Source organism: Bos taurus, chromosome 4 (genome assembly GCF_002263795.3).
Source record: "Bos taurus isolate L1 Dominette 01449 registration number 42190680 breed Hereford chromosome 4, ARS-UCD2.0, whole genome shotgun sequence".
NCBI classification, from domain to species: Eukaryota; Metazoa; Chordata; class Mammalia; order Artiodactyla; family Bovidae; genus Bos; species Bos taurus.
Window position 1 is genome coordinate 75,256,189 of NC_037331.1, and position 13,239 is coordinate 75,269,427.

At 39.2% G+C, this 13,239-nt stretch overlaps 1 non-coding gene across 1 annotated transcript; it reads right to left on the reverse strand.

The window, feature by feature from the left end:
• Positions 1 to 12,172: 12,172 nt before the first annotated feature.
• On the reverse strand, positions 12,173 to 12,245 carry TRNAK-CUU (transfer RNA lysine (anticodon CUU)). The gene has a single exon. It is a non-coding gene; the product is annotated as a tRNA-Lys (tRNA).
• Positions 12,246 to 13,239: the final 994 nt, after the last annotated feature.

Below are 13,239 nucleotides of genomic sequence, written 5' to 3' on the forward strand. Positions count from 1 at the left end.
AGTAGCCCAATGTTTTATATTCTAAATGAGGAGTGGGAATTATACAAAAAATAATTAAAAAGAGTGAATTTAGCAGATGGAGTGGCTGCAATGATGAATGTGGCAGTTACTCAGTGGTCATAGCCATATGGATGCTTTGCCTTTTTTTTTTTTTTTAGTTTAGAGAGTTCTTTTATTTTGGAATTGTATGGGTCACTTTTTTTCTTCACAGGACATCATTCACCAATTCAAGCAACAATCCAAAAGTCAGGTCTGAATAGTTGAGTACTGATATTATGCTTTGGGTTTAATCATTATAAAACAAATTTCATTGAAAACAGAAAGCTTGTCAGTGGGTAGATACTTTATTCACCTTTACTAGAGTTACCTTTATTTAGCTTCTTTTTTTAAATTTTTCCCTTTTTCATTTTTATCCTCTAAGGTATAATATGTATTAAGAGTAATTCACATAAATATCAGCTAGCCAAATATTCACAAACATAACACATTTGTGTAATTATTAATAGTACTCATAAAGAAGCAGGATACCCCTAAGTCTTCCAGTCACTGTCTTCCTTTCAGTCACTGGTGTCTTGTATCCTAATTGCATAGATTAATGTGGTCTTGTTCATAAACGAAGTGATGCAATATGTGCTCTTGTGGCTGCTTTCTTTCATTTAACTTTATGTTTGTGACAGTCACCCCATACGGATACTTTTGAAACATTAATTAGATGATGTTATCCCTTACTCAACACTCTTTAATGGCTTGGGAGAAAATTCAAAGTGCTGACCATGTTCTGTAGGACTCTATATGATGAGACCCTAGGTTCATACCACAAATCCCTTTTTCCTACTTTTCCCCTCACTCATTAAGCTCCAGCCCTGTTGGCCTCAAACAGGCCCCATGCCTACAAGCTCTGCATTTGCTCCTGCTTTTCCTGGAACAATGTTTCCTTGAGAGTCACTCAGGCTTCTGCTCAATATCACTTCACAGGGCCCTAACCCAGAACTTTCTGAGTTTATATTCTTGCCACTTTTCTTTCTTCTTGTATGCATGTGCTATCATATTATTAACAAGTTTATTGATGGTTTGTGTTTTGGACTTCAGTGTAACCTCCATCAGACTGGGGAGTCTCCCTTAACATCGTCTCCCCAGGCTTAGAGTGAAGCCTGGTACATAACAGGCGAACAATATATAAAAAAATTTTTTTAAGACTATTTGTTGAATGAAATGAAAAGTCCAGATTGCTAATACAAAATCACAGCTGCCTTATAAGCTTGTAAGACCCCCAATTCTATCTGAGGAAATTGGGGAAGATTTCTAAAAGGAGGTAAAAATTGGGCTATCCAAAGATGATTCCTGATGGGCAAGGGGGGATGGAGTATTCCAGGCAAAGAAAACAAGTTTCAAAAAGATGCAAATACAGGGATGAGCCCAGGATTTTTCATATGATTCCTACAAAGCCTGTTAAAATACCTAGAACAAAGGGATGCATGTGAATTACTTGCAGACTAAAAATAAAATTTTAAATCAAGGCAAACTATTAAAAGGATAATCTCTTCTAAGTTTATCTTCTAGTAGATCCAGGGCCTTTCAAAATCTCTCTTAGCATTTTTATTTCCAGTCTTCAAGAGGGAAATTTTTTGTTGTTTTGCTTTTTAAAAAAAATAATTTGTGGGTAATTTTAACTTACGAGGATGTTGAGCCACCAGTGGGCATTTACTAAAAGTCATACAAATTAAAAAGGCCTGAAAGAATTGGGAATTCACATAAAGTCAAACTGCCTGCATGTTTTTGGGGTTAAAACAATTCTTCTATATGTCCAGGGAATTCAGCAAAGGGGACAGAAGTCCAGCATTTGAGGACTTTATTGGTGGGGGATGATGAGGGAGGAGACTGGGGCACTCTGGCTTCATTCAGATTATGCTGAGCATCAGGAATGGGTTCTATGAAAGAGCTGCAGGTGAAGATCATCTTTATATACAGTATTTAAAGGAATTTTAAAATAATTCAAACCCTAATATTTGTTGCAGTTAAAACTTATGAACATTAACAATATCCTATGAGATTCAAGTGAAAAGTACCTGTCCTTTTCTCATGAAAACACTTACCAAGATTACTGGACCACACAACACTTGTGCTATTGCACATCCAGGTTACAGCATGTTGCAATGACTCACAATAAATTTATTTAATGGTGTTTATTCCTACAACTTGCCAAGAAAGACCAATTTTGAACTGTTTGCTTTCCAATTCTTATCAGAGACGTGGTTGAGGAGGTTGATATCTGAGAAAGATAAGGGCAGGGGCAGGCCAGCCATCTATTCTTTCTTGTGTTGTGGGGCATATTTTTATAAATTTTGAATTTCATTAGCTTAGCCTCCCTCATTCTCCTGACATAAATAGCACACTTACATCATTTTTGTGAATGTTTTATTATATTTGTAACTTGAGGGTTTTTTGGAAGTTAATAGAGAGAACAGTCACATCTCTGCATTTTTGCACAATTGCCATCAGAGACACTGGACACAGGCTGGCTCGTGTGCTGGCGTAAGGTCTTAAATGTAAATTCAACTTGGGATTTATTATAACCATGGTGGAAAGAGGTTGGTTTTAAGCTCATGAATTTTCATTTGAGTCTTTGTTCTAGCATTTGTAAGGTGTAAAATTTTAAGCAACTGTCATTTGTCTCCCTTAGCGTCAGTTTTTTTTTTTTTTAATCTGTAAAATGGCAGCGCTGTGATATCTAACTGACAGGGTGTTGTCAGTGTTACTGAGACCTTATATCTAGATTTTGCAAGCTTCCTTGCTTTTTATCACTACGTGACTCTTACAATACATTATTGGGGTGTCTTTGATCATTGCTCAGAGGTTTACCTGCTAAATTTTATCAAAGAAGTTCGGTAACCCATGATGTTAGCCTTTGCTTCTTGATTACTGAGAATTGAATTAAATAATCATTGTGGAAATTGTTGATAATAATCATTAACAATAACCAATTGTTATCAAATTAATTATATGGATATACATTTTTGAGTATGTTACCTCTTCTGTGTTTTCTTTTAATTTCCATCTAGTAGATATGTACTGTCTCTAATCTTTTTAAATGCAGTAAGAGAATACATTATGTATGACGAATCATTTTTATTAGGAAATTTGGGTTGTGAATGTTATATATCCGGTAAATAAAATGCATTAATAGTAACCACTAGCATCCATCCACTTGGCAATCCTGGAAATGAGAGTTCTGAGGTGAATTTGTAGGCCTATTCTGGCTTTAAATAACATGGTTATCAGATTGGATTGGTTTACAAGTAGAGACAATAGAACTGGAAGGAAATTTTTAAATTACTGAGTGCACCATAATGGTTTTACAGGAGGGAAACTGAGACCAGTAAAGTGAGAGGATGTACAGTCAGGTAGCAGAAATATTCCCGGGGTCCGTGGACTCCTGCGTTCCAGAGCCTTGCTGTTGTCCATGCTTCTGTCTACATGTGGTCTTCCCTCACTCCATTTAACACACATCCCAGCTGTCTATGGCAGCATAGTCAACAGCCCCAACCCTTAGTGGTGCAAAACAACAACCTTTGTTAGAATCCCAGGCTCAGTACATCAGGAATTTGCATACAGCATAGTGTCGTTGGCCCACCTTATACACAATACCTGGAGCCTCAGCAGGGACGACTGAACTGCTCAGGGTGACTCAAGAGTCTGGAGCTAGAATTCCCTGGAGAATTCTTCTCTCAATCTCCTGGCATGAGGGATGGGATAACTTAAAAGCCTGGACAGGAATGCCTACTCATCTCTTCTCCTGTGGCTTTGACTTCAGGCTTGGTTGTCTTGGGAGGTTAGACCCCTTATACGATGGTCCAGGGCTCCAAGGGCAAGATTTTCAGCAAATGAGGAAGAAGCTTCCTGACCTTCAGGCTCGGAAGTCATACAATACCATATCTACTATATTGCTGCTGCTGCTGCTACATCGCTTTAGTCGTGTCCAACTCTGTGCGACCCCATAGATGGCAGCCCATCAGGCTTCCCGTCCCTGGGATTCTCCAGGCAAGAACACTGGAGTGGGTTGCCATTTCCTTCTCCAACACATGAAAGTGAAAAGTGAAAGTGAAGTCACTCAGTCGTGTCTGACTCTAGCAACCCCATGGACTGCAGCCTACCAGGCTCCTCCGTCCCTGGGACTTTCTAGGCAAAAGTACTGGAGTGGGGTGCCATTGCCTTCTCCGAAGTCATGCAATATCATATCTACTATATTCCAGAGGTCAAATAACAACACGCTCTCCCGAGTTCGAGAGAGAATGTAGACTCCTCATCTTGATGGGAGAAGTATCTCATATTAAAATTGCCAGAAATATATTTACCGAGAGCATTTTATATGTCAGATAACAAGTACTTCTTGGGGAGACAGAGATGAATGAGGCACATTTTCTATCTTCAAAGGGTTCCCAATCTATAAAGAAACAAAGGCAGTTACTATCCAAGTTTATCTAATTATTATACTATAGCAATTATTATTTTGATTTTGCAAGAAGATAGCAAATTAATTAACAAAGCAAAGTAATAGAAATAGACCAAAGACTACATGGAATTTTGATAAATGATGGCAGTGTCATGGGAGGCCATTGCTTAAAGAAGGGATTATATAATATACAGAGCTTAGAAAATGTATTTCTACATGGAATTTATGAAATAGATGTCTACCTCCCACTGTAGAAAAATTAAGTCCAGATGGATTAATGATTTAAGTGTCAAAAGCAAAGCTTTAAACTGTAAAAGCAATGTAGATGAAAATCATTCTGATCTTGGGGTTAAGAAGGATTTCTTAAAGTACACACACACACAAAACACTAATCACAAAGGAAGTGATTGATGGAGTCCACTCCACTGAAATTAAAAACATCTGCTTGTGAACAAAAGTGAAAAATGAGAAGATATTTGTAACATATATAGCTAAAATGTGATTCTTATTTATATGTCATCTATCTATCCTTTATTCACCTGTTTATTGATCATCTAACTATAAATAAATAAGAAAAAGACAAACCACCCAATAGAAAAAATAGACAGTGAACCAAAAAAAATAGCAATTTTCTGAAAACAAAAACATGGACTGTCAATAAAAGAATGAAGAGTTTCTCCACTTATTAGTGATCATGAGCATATAAATCAAATTATTATGAGACATTTTACATGATGTGATTTGTAAGAATTAATATGTAAGGCACTATCAGTGCACATCTAAGGAACTGCTAAGACAGGTCATAAACTCATGCAAGAAAAGATAGCACGACATTTTATTAAAGGTCCTGAATTGTAGCCCCCATTGCAGTCCTTCTCCAAACCTTCATCCGTGTGCACCAAGTAAGCTATGGGTTCTCCAGGTGTCATGTATGGATGTGAGAGTTGGACCATAAAGAAGGCTGAACACCAAAGAATGACACTTTCAAACTGTGATGCTGGAGAAGAATCTTGAGAGTCCCTTGGACAGCAAGGAGATCAAATCAGTCAATCCTAAAGGAAATTAATACTTTGGCCTTGTGATGCAAAGAGCTGACCCATTGGAAAAGACCCTGATGCTAGGAAAGATTGAGAGCAAGAGGAGAAGGGGAGACAGAGGAAGAGATAGTTGAATGGCTTCACTGACTCAGTGGACATGAGTTTGAGCAAACTCAGGGAGAGGGTGAAGGACAGGGAAGCCTGGCATACTGTAGTCCCTGGGGTCACAAAGAGTTGGTCACGACTTAGCGACTGAACAACAACAACAGAACAAGGAGTAAAACATCAGAAATGACGTCAGGAAAGGAAACCTCTTTACTATAAAAGGCGATATCAAAGATAATTAGAAATAAATCATGAAAATAAGCCACCTTGTCCCCTTAAAATTAAAATATTCTTTTTGTTCCTTAAAAATAAGACAGAAGGCAACATGGTGGTAATATTTTCTGTGGCTTCAAATCTCATATCCCATTTTATCCCTGATGTCTATGATAGAGGTTGAAGTACAGATTTTAAAGATAATTGGAGAAAGAAAGAGGGACTTCACAGGTGGCTCAAGAGGTAAAGAATCTGCTTGCCAATGCAGGAGACACAGGTTTGATCCCTGGGTTTAGAAGATCCCCTGAAGGAGGAAATGGCAACACACTCCAGTATTCTTGTCTGGGAAATCCCACTGACAGAGGAGCCTCTCAGGTTATGGTCCATGGGGGTCACAAAGAATCAGACTGAGCATGCATGCACATTTTACCCAGCATTTCTTGGAAAGTTGTCTCTGTTATGTAAATGGAGGTATAGCTGAGACATATATTAAAAAAAAGAAGAGCTGTGAATGGCAAGTTTTGTGAACAACATGGAAGCTGCCAAACAACTGTTTTAATTAGCCTTGAGAAAATGAGCCCAACAGAAGGAAACAAAGAATTTAAACTTTGCCTCCAGATAACCCTAGACCTTGGGGGACAAATGGTGCCTAAATTCAAGCAAGCTGCCCTTTTTTCCATCGCTCATTATTTCTTATCATGTTTGAATGATCCTGCACTGCCATTTCACTACATTTATAAACCTACTTATAAAAAGTTCAGATAACATTCTTCAGCATAACTTTTTATCTCTTTGAGCCCCATCCATGCCTTGGACAACGCCATTCTTTGGCACACACCAATGCTTGGATGGCTTCCTGTCTCAGAAAGGCCAAGAAAGCGCTGCTTGTGAAGTTTCAAGTTTGACTTTCCCTTTAGAAAAGCTAATGTCAACTTTCTGGGGTGAAACCACAAGTCAACTTGCCGGTTCATCTGAGGCATAAGGAGCATGCAACATGAGGAGGGTTCTCATGCCCTGCTCAGCACCAGCTGCATCAGCAGGCCTTCACTCATTAAACAAAGGCTTTGTTAGTTTGTATCTTTCAAGAAATTTATCAATTTCTTCTAAACTGTTAGTATATAAGCAACTGCAATAAAGTTGCTTATAACCTTACCTAATATCCTGATAATATCTGTACAACTTGTATGATGTCACCTCTTCCATCTTGATATTGGTAATATGTGTCTTCCTGAGTTTTTTCCTGATCATTCTAGAGAAAGGCTGATCAGTTTAAGTTTTTCAACAAATCAGCTCTTGGCTTAATAAATTTTCTCTACTGTTTTTCAATTTTTCATGTTATGTGTATGTACTCTTATCTTTATTTTTTAATCTTTTTTTTTTCAGAGTTTTATTTTATTTTATTTTTCTTTAATAGAAAATTATTTAATTAGTATACATGTGTTCCCCATCCTGAACCCTCCTCCCTCCTCCCTCCCCACACCATCCCTCTGGGTCGTCCCAGTGCACCAGCCCCAAGCATCCAGCATCGTGCATTGAACCTGGACTGGCATCTTGTTTCATACATGACGTTTCACATGTTTCAATGCCATTCTCCCAAATCTTCCCACCCTCTCCCTCTCCCACAGAGTCCATAAGACTGTTCTATACATCAGTGTCTCTTTTGCTGTCTCGTATACAGGGTTATCGTTACCATCTTTCTAAATTCCATATATATGCGTAAGACCAGAAACTTTTTTAATCTTTATTTTCCTTCCTTCATGTGTTATTTGCTTTATTTATTTTTTTAGTTTCTTAAGGTAAAAGCTGAGGTAATTGATTTATAATATTTATTTTTTATAATACTGGCTTTTAGTGTTATAAATTCTAATTATTGCAATAATGACATTTCACAACTTTCAATATTTTGTTTTCATTTTCATTCAGACTATGATGTTTTATAATTTTTCTTTTGATTCTTTCTTTGATCTGAAGGTTAATAATGAATCTGTTATTTAATATCTAGATACATGGGGAATTTCCAAATATCTTTTGGATATTGATTTCTAATTTCACTTCATTTCATTCAGAAAGCATACATTATATGTCTTTAATGCTTTTAAATTTGCTGACATTTACTGTGTGGTTCAGAACATAGTCTATATGGTAAAAGTTCCATGTGCCCTCAAAAAGAATGTGTGTCCTGCTATTGCTGGTGCAATGTCTTATAAATATAAGTTAGTGATATATTAGGGGAACAGCAGTGAATGGAGCAGTCAGCATCCATTTTCTCATGTACCTTCTGTTCTGGTTGAGGGAATCAGATTATAAACATAGCAGATAACCACAATGCTCCACAGTGACCAGCAGCTCTTTCTACTTTCTTCCCCCAATTTATTTTTATCTGTAGTCATTATCAGCATCTTGTGTATTTTTTCCAGCCACATTCATTCACATGGATAGTTAGAGTTGTATTTAACTACCCTTCAATTTTGCCAAATGAGTACATGAAGCAAGAAAAGTGGGCAAGTTGAGGGTGTAGCCAAGTTCTTGATTTCTGTGATTGACCAGAGAACTAGGGAGGAAAAAGAGAGGTTAGACACGAAAGGAGTGAGGAACATGAGTTGTAGAATTCACGGGTAATGGGGAAGATTACTGGAATTGGAGAACTGGAGGAAATAAGCTGGAATTTTTTTTTTTCTAATTTTATTTTATTTTTAAACTTTACATAATTGTATTAGTTTTGCCAAATATCAAAATGAATCCGCCACAGGTATACATGTGTTCCCCATCCTGAACCCTCCTCCCTCCTCCCTCCCCATACCATCCCTCTGGGTCGTCCCAGTGCACTAGCCCCAAGCATCCAGTATCGTGCATCGAACCTGGACTGGCAACTCGTTTCTTACATGATATTTTACATGTTTCAATGCCATTCTCCCAAATCTTCCCACCTTCTCCCTCTCCCACAGAGTCCATAAGACTGTTCTATACATCAGTGTCTCTTTTGCTGTCTCGTACACCGGGTTATTGTTACCATCTTTCTAAATTCCATATATATGCGTTAGTATACTGTATTTATGTTTTTCCTTCTGGCTTACTTCACTCTGTATAATAGGCTCCAGTTTCATCCACCTCATTAGAACTGATTCAAATGTATTCTTTTTAATGGCTGAGTAATACTCCATTGTGTATATGTACCACAGCTTTCTTATCCATTCATCTGCTGATGGACATCTAGGTTGCTTCCATGTCCTGGCTATTATAAACAGTGCTGCGATGAACATTGGGGTACACGTGTCTCTTTCCCTTCTGGTTTCCTCAGTGTGTATGCCCAGCAGTGGGATTGCTGGATCATAAGGCAGTTCTATTTCCAGTTTTTTAAGGAATCTCCACACTGTTCTCCATAGTGGCTGTACTAGTTTGCATTCCCACCAACAGTGTAAGAGGGATTCCCTTTTCTCCACACCCTCTCCAGCATTTATTATTTGTAGACTTTTGGATTGCAGCCATTCTGACTGGTGTGAAAATTTTTGAAGTGGTGATCAGAGAATGGTTTGCTTGAAGCTGAGATGAGAGAGGAGTTGCAACTACTGGGAATAGTAAGATGTGGCTAAGAAAATGTGGCTCTTCAAAAGTTTCACAGAGTACAGGAAGGAGCTATGAAACAAACTCATCTCATCTTCTTTCCCCTTTATCATGCATATGCCTCACTACCCACATTTTCTTCATAGCTTCAGCCATTATTCCTCACTTCATACTGTTTTAGTTTGCAGGCTGTGCAAACAAAATGCCACAGACTAGGTGGCTTAACCAACTGAAATTAATTTTCTCATAGTTCTAGAGGCTCAAACAACAGATATTTATTTTCCCTGAGTCCTGGAGGCTGGAAATCCAAGATCAAGGTGTGGGCAGGGCTGGTTTCTCTGAGATCTCTCTCCTTGGTGAGCAAAGGGTCATCTTCTCCCTGTCTGCTCACTTGGCCTCTCCTCTGTATACACATCCCTGGTACTTCTGTGTGTGTCCAAATGTCTTCTTATAAGAAAACCAGTCAGATCAGTTTAGGGTTCATGCTAAGGTCCTAATATCGCCTATTTAAAGGTCCCAATCTCCAGATTTTAAAGATCACAATCTCCAGAATGTGACTCCAAATAGAGTCACATTCTGAGGTTCTGGGGTTAGGGTTTCAACATCTAAATTTGTGGGGAAACAACTCAGCTTCTAACATGTCATGATCACCATATTCAGCAAAGTATAGAAAAAGCATTTATTCTGTACATTGTGGCTAACAATGCCTTCTTCATGAAGTTTGATGAGAATTAGAACAAGGTGATAACATAGAGTCTGACGTTTAATTCTTCATTTTTGTTTGGTTAAACTCTGCTAATAGTTATAGAGCATGTTCACATGCTGGCCTGAGCCAGGCTTGGGAGACACAAAGAAGAAAAGATCTATTCCTGTTCCAGAAAGGCCACAACCATGATAAAGTAGGAAATCCTGCTATTTGTAACAACTTGGATGAACCTGGAGGGCATCACATGAAGTGAAATGTCAGACAGACAAATATTGTATGATGAAAAAGTCATACTCTGGGAGACAGAGCAGAGTGGTTGGTTGCCAGGGGCTGAGGAGTAGGCAAAAAGTGATGTTGGTTAAAAGGTACAAAATTTCAGGTATACGATGAGTAAGTTCTGAGGATAGAATGTACAGTTAGCATGGTGGTGATAGCTAACAATTCTGTATCATATACTTTGGATGTTCTCACCACAAAAAAGTGGCAGTGTGATAGGCTGGAGGTGTTATCTAATGCTATGATGGTAACCATTTTATAAGATGTAAATGGATTAAATCCTTAAACTTGCTCAATGGTATATGTCAATTATATCTCAATTAAGCTGGAAAAATAATGTTTTTGGAAAAAGAAATCTCACAGTCATAGTCTAATTGGAGATGGGGTATTGAATGTAGGGACAAAACCAGAGATAATTTCAATATTACAATGAGCAAGTAGTCCATTAATACTATTTGGTCACACCTGGTACAGTGTGTAAGGTACAGTGACACTACATGGCAAAAGATGGACTTCTCCCAGAATCAAAGTCTCTTCAGGAAAGAACTCCACACTTGTTCCTTCACTCCCAGAAGACAGGGCCTGTTTGAGATGTGTGTTACTCTGAAAAGTTCCTTCTTCCCATGAAAATTCACATACACAGATGTGCCCAAACCTGACATTGCAAGGATGACATTGCAGTGTCATCCATTATCTAGTTTTAGTTCAATGAAACCAAAGAGAACAAAGAGGTTATTTGCTTCCTCTGAGCATAAATTATGAAACTATGTTTTTTTCTATACAGAGTTGACTCTCGAACAATATGGATTTGAACTGCTGGGGTCCACTTATACACAGATTTTTTTTTCAGCAAATATATTGGAAAAACTTTTGGAGATTTATAACAATTCCAAAGAAATCTCACAAACCATGTAGCCCAGAAATATCTAAAAAATTAAAGATAAAGCATGTCATGAATGCATAATATAGATGTAGATACTAGTCTATTCTTACACAGGCATAAAATGAGTGATGTTTAATAGGAAATTAAATATGTGTTAGTTTTCTTATTTTTTCTAACTTTATTTCAAAGAATCGCAATCCCTTACTGGCTTCCTTCACTCCATGCAGCTCTCATTAGCATCTCACTGTGAACACCTCCCCCTCCCGCACCAACCTCTTTATACTCTCATTCTCACTTTGGCAGCTTGACTCCCCCAGGTGAGATTTGACAGGGTACTCCAAGCTGGCCACCTTCTTTGGAAGATGTCAGACTGAGCAGTCTGACTGTTGAACTCTGTCCCTTCTCTCCACCACACCATCTATCCAGTGTGCATTTTCCCTGATGGGTAGGGGCATAGCAAATGCTAACCAACCATTGCCCCAGATGAGCTCTACCCAAGGAGGGAGATGCTTTTTATAGGGACCTCTGACTTCAGGAAAATTATCTGGAAGCCCTTCTAATTTGGCTTTGTTGGAGGTGAGTGATGAACACATGTATTGTCCTCCATAGAGGGGTTGATTGCTGCCCTCCTGTGACATGGTGATTTGCCATAAGAAGCATGCATTTAGTCTTCATCCCTGTTTCTGCTACAAAGCTTCTAAAACACTTGGAATTTCCAAAATGGTGAAAGCATAAAGGTGTCTGAAAGTGAAAATCATGTCCAGCTCTTTGCGACCCCATGAACTATACAAGTCCATGGAATTCTCTAGGCCAGAATACTGGAGTAGGTAGCCTTTCCTTTCTCCAGGGGATCTTCCCAACCCAGAGATTGAACCCAGGTCTTCCACATTGTAGGAGAATTTTTTACCAGCTGAGTCAGAAGGGAAGCCCAACGCTAACTATGCCCAATGTGGGGCTCGAACCCACGACCCTGGGATTAAGAGTCCCATGCTCTACCAACTGAGCTAGCTGGGCAAAGGTGTCTATTGTTGTGTTAATTAGGTGGCTTTTGGACTCCACCTGGGGATGGGAGCTGGTTGCCAGAGGGACAAACCAGGGGATTAGAGGGTTGAATATTTTAGTCTAATCCCCTGACTTCCTAGGGAGTGGAGAGTGCTGGTGATGAGTCAATCGCCAATGACTGATGATTTAATCAATCATCTCTAAGTAATGAAGCCACCATAAAACCTCAAAATAATGGAATACAGAGAACTTCCAGGTTGGTGAACACATGAAAATTTGGGAAGAGTGACATCCTGGAGGGGGCAGAGAGACTCTGTCCTTTCCCCTCACCTTGCCCTATGTGTCTCTCCCATCTGCCTGTGTATGAGTTGTAATAAATTGGTCATCTAGTATGAGATGCTTCTCAGATCTCTGTGAGCTAGTCTAGCAAATTAAAGAAACCTAATGAAGGGTCCTGGGAAACTCCCATCTAAACAAGTTTGTCAGGATCACAGGTGATGACCTGAACTTGAGACTGGAAATGTAAGGAAGTGAGGGGCAGCCTAGTCAGACTGAGCCCTTAACCTGTGGAATCTGGTGCTGCCTCCAGGTCCAGTGTCAGGCTGAGTTCATTGACTTATAGGACCTCCAGCTGGTTTCACGGAATTTCTTGGTGTGGAGAAAACCCCACATGTCAGAATTGGTGTCAGAATCATTACCAGCCCAGGAGGCTGGCACCTCCCTGTCACTCATTTCCCTAAGATGGGGCAGTAATGAGGGAGAGAACCGTGGAGCAGGGCTGAGTGAGGCAGGAGGAGGAGTGTCCGTCCCCCTACTAGTCCTGTCTTTTTTAGATTGTTGGGTCAATAAACCTTTTGTTTTCATCTCAGGCATCTTCATTCATCCCAAGCCTCCCACAGACAAAGGTGGTTCCTGACACAGCAGCTCAGAATCTAGCCTGGAAACACCTGCTGAACCGTTCTTGTGTGGAATCTGAGTCCTTCCCTGAGAATGGCATTGGCACAGG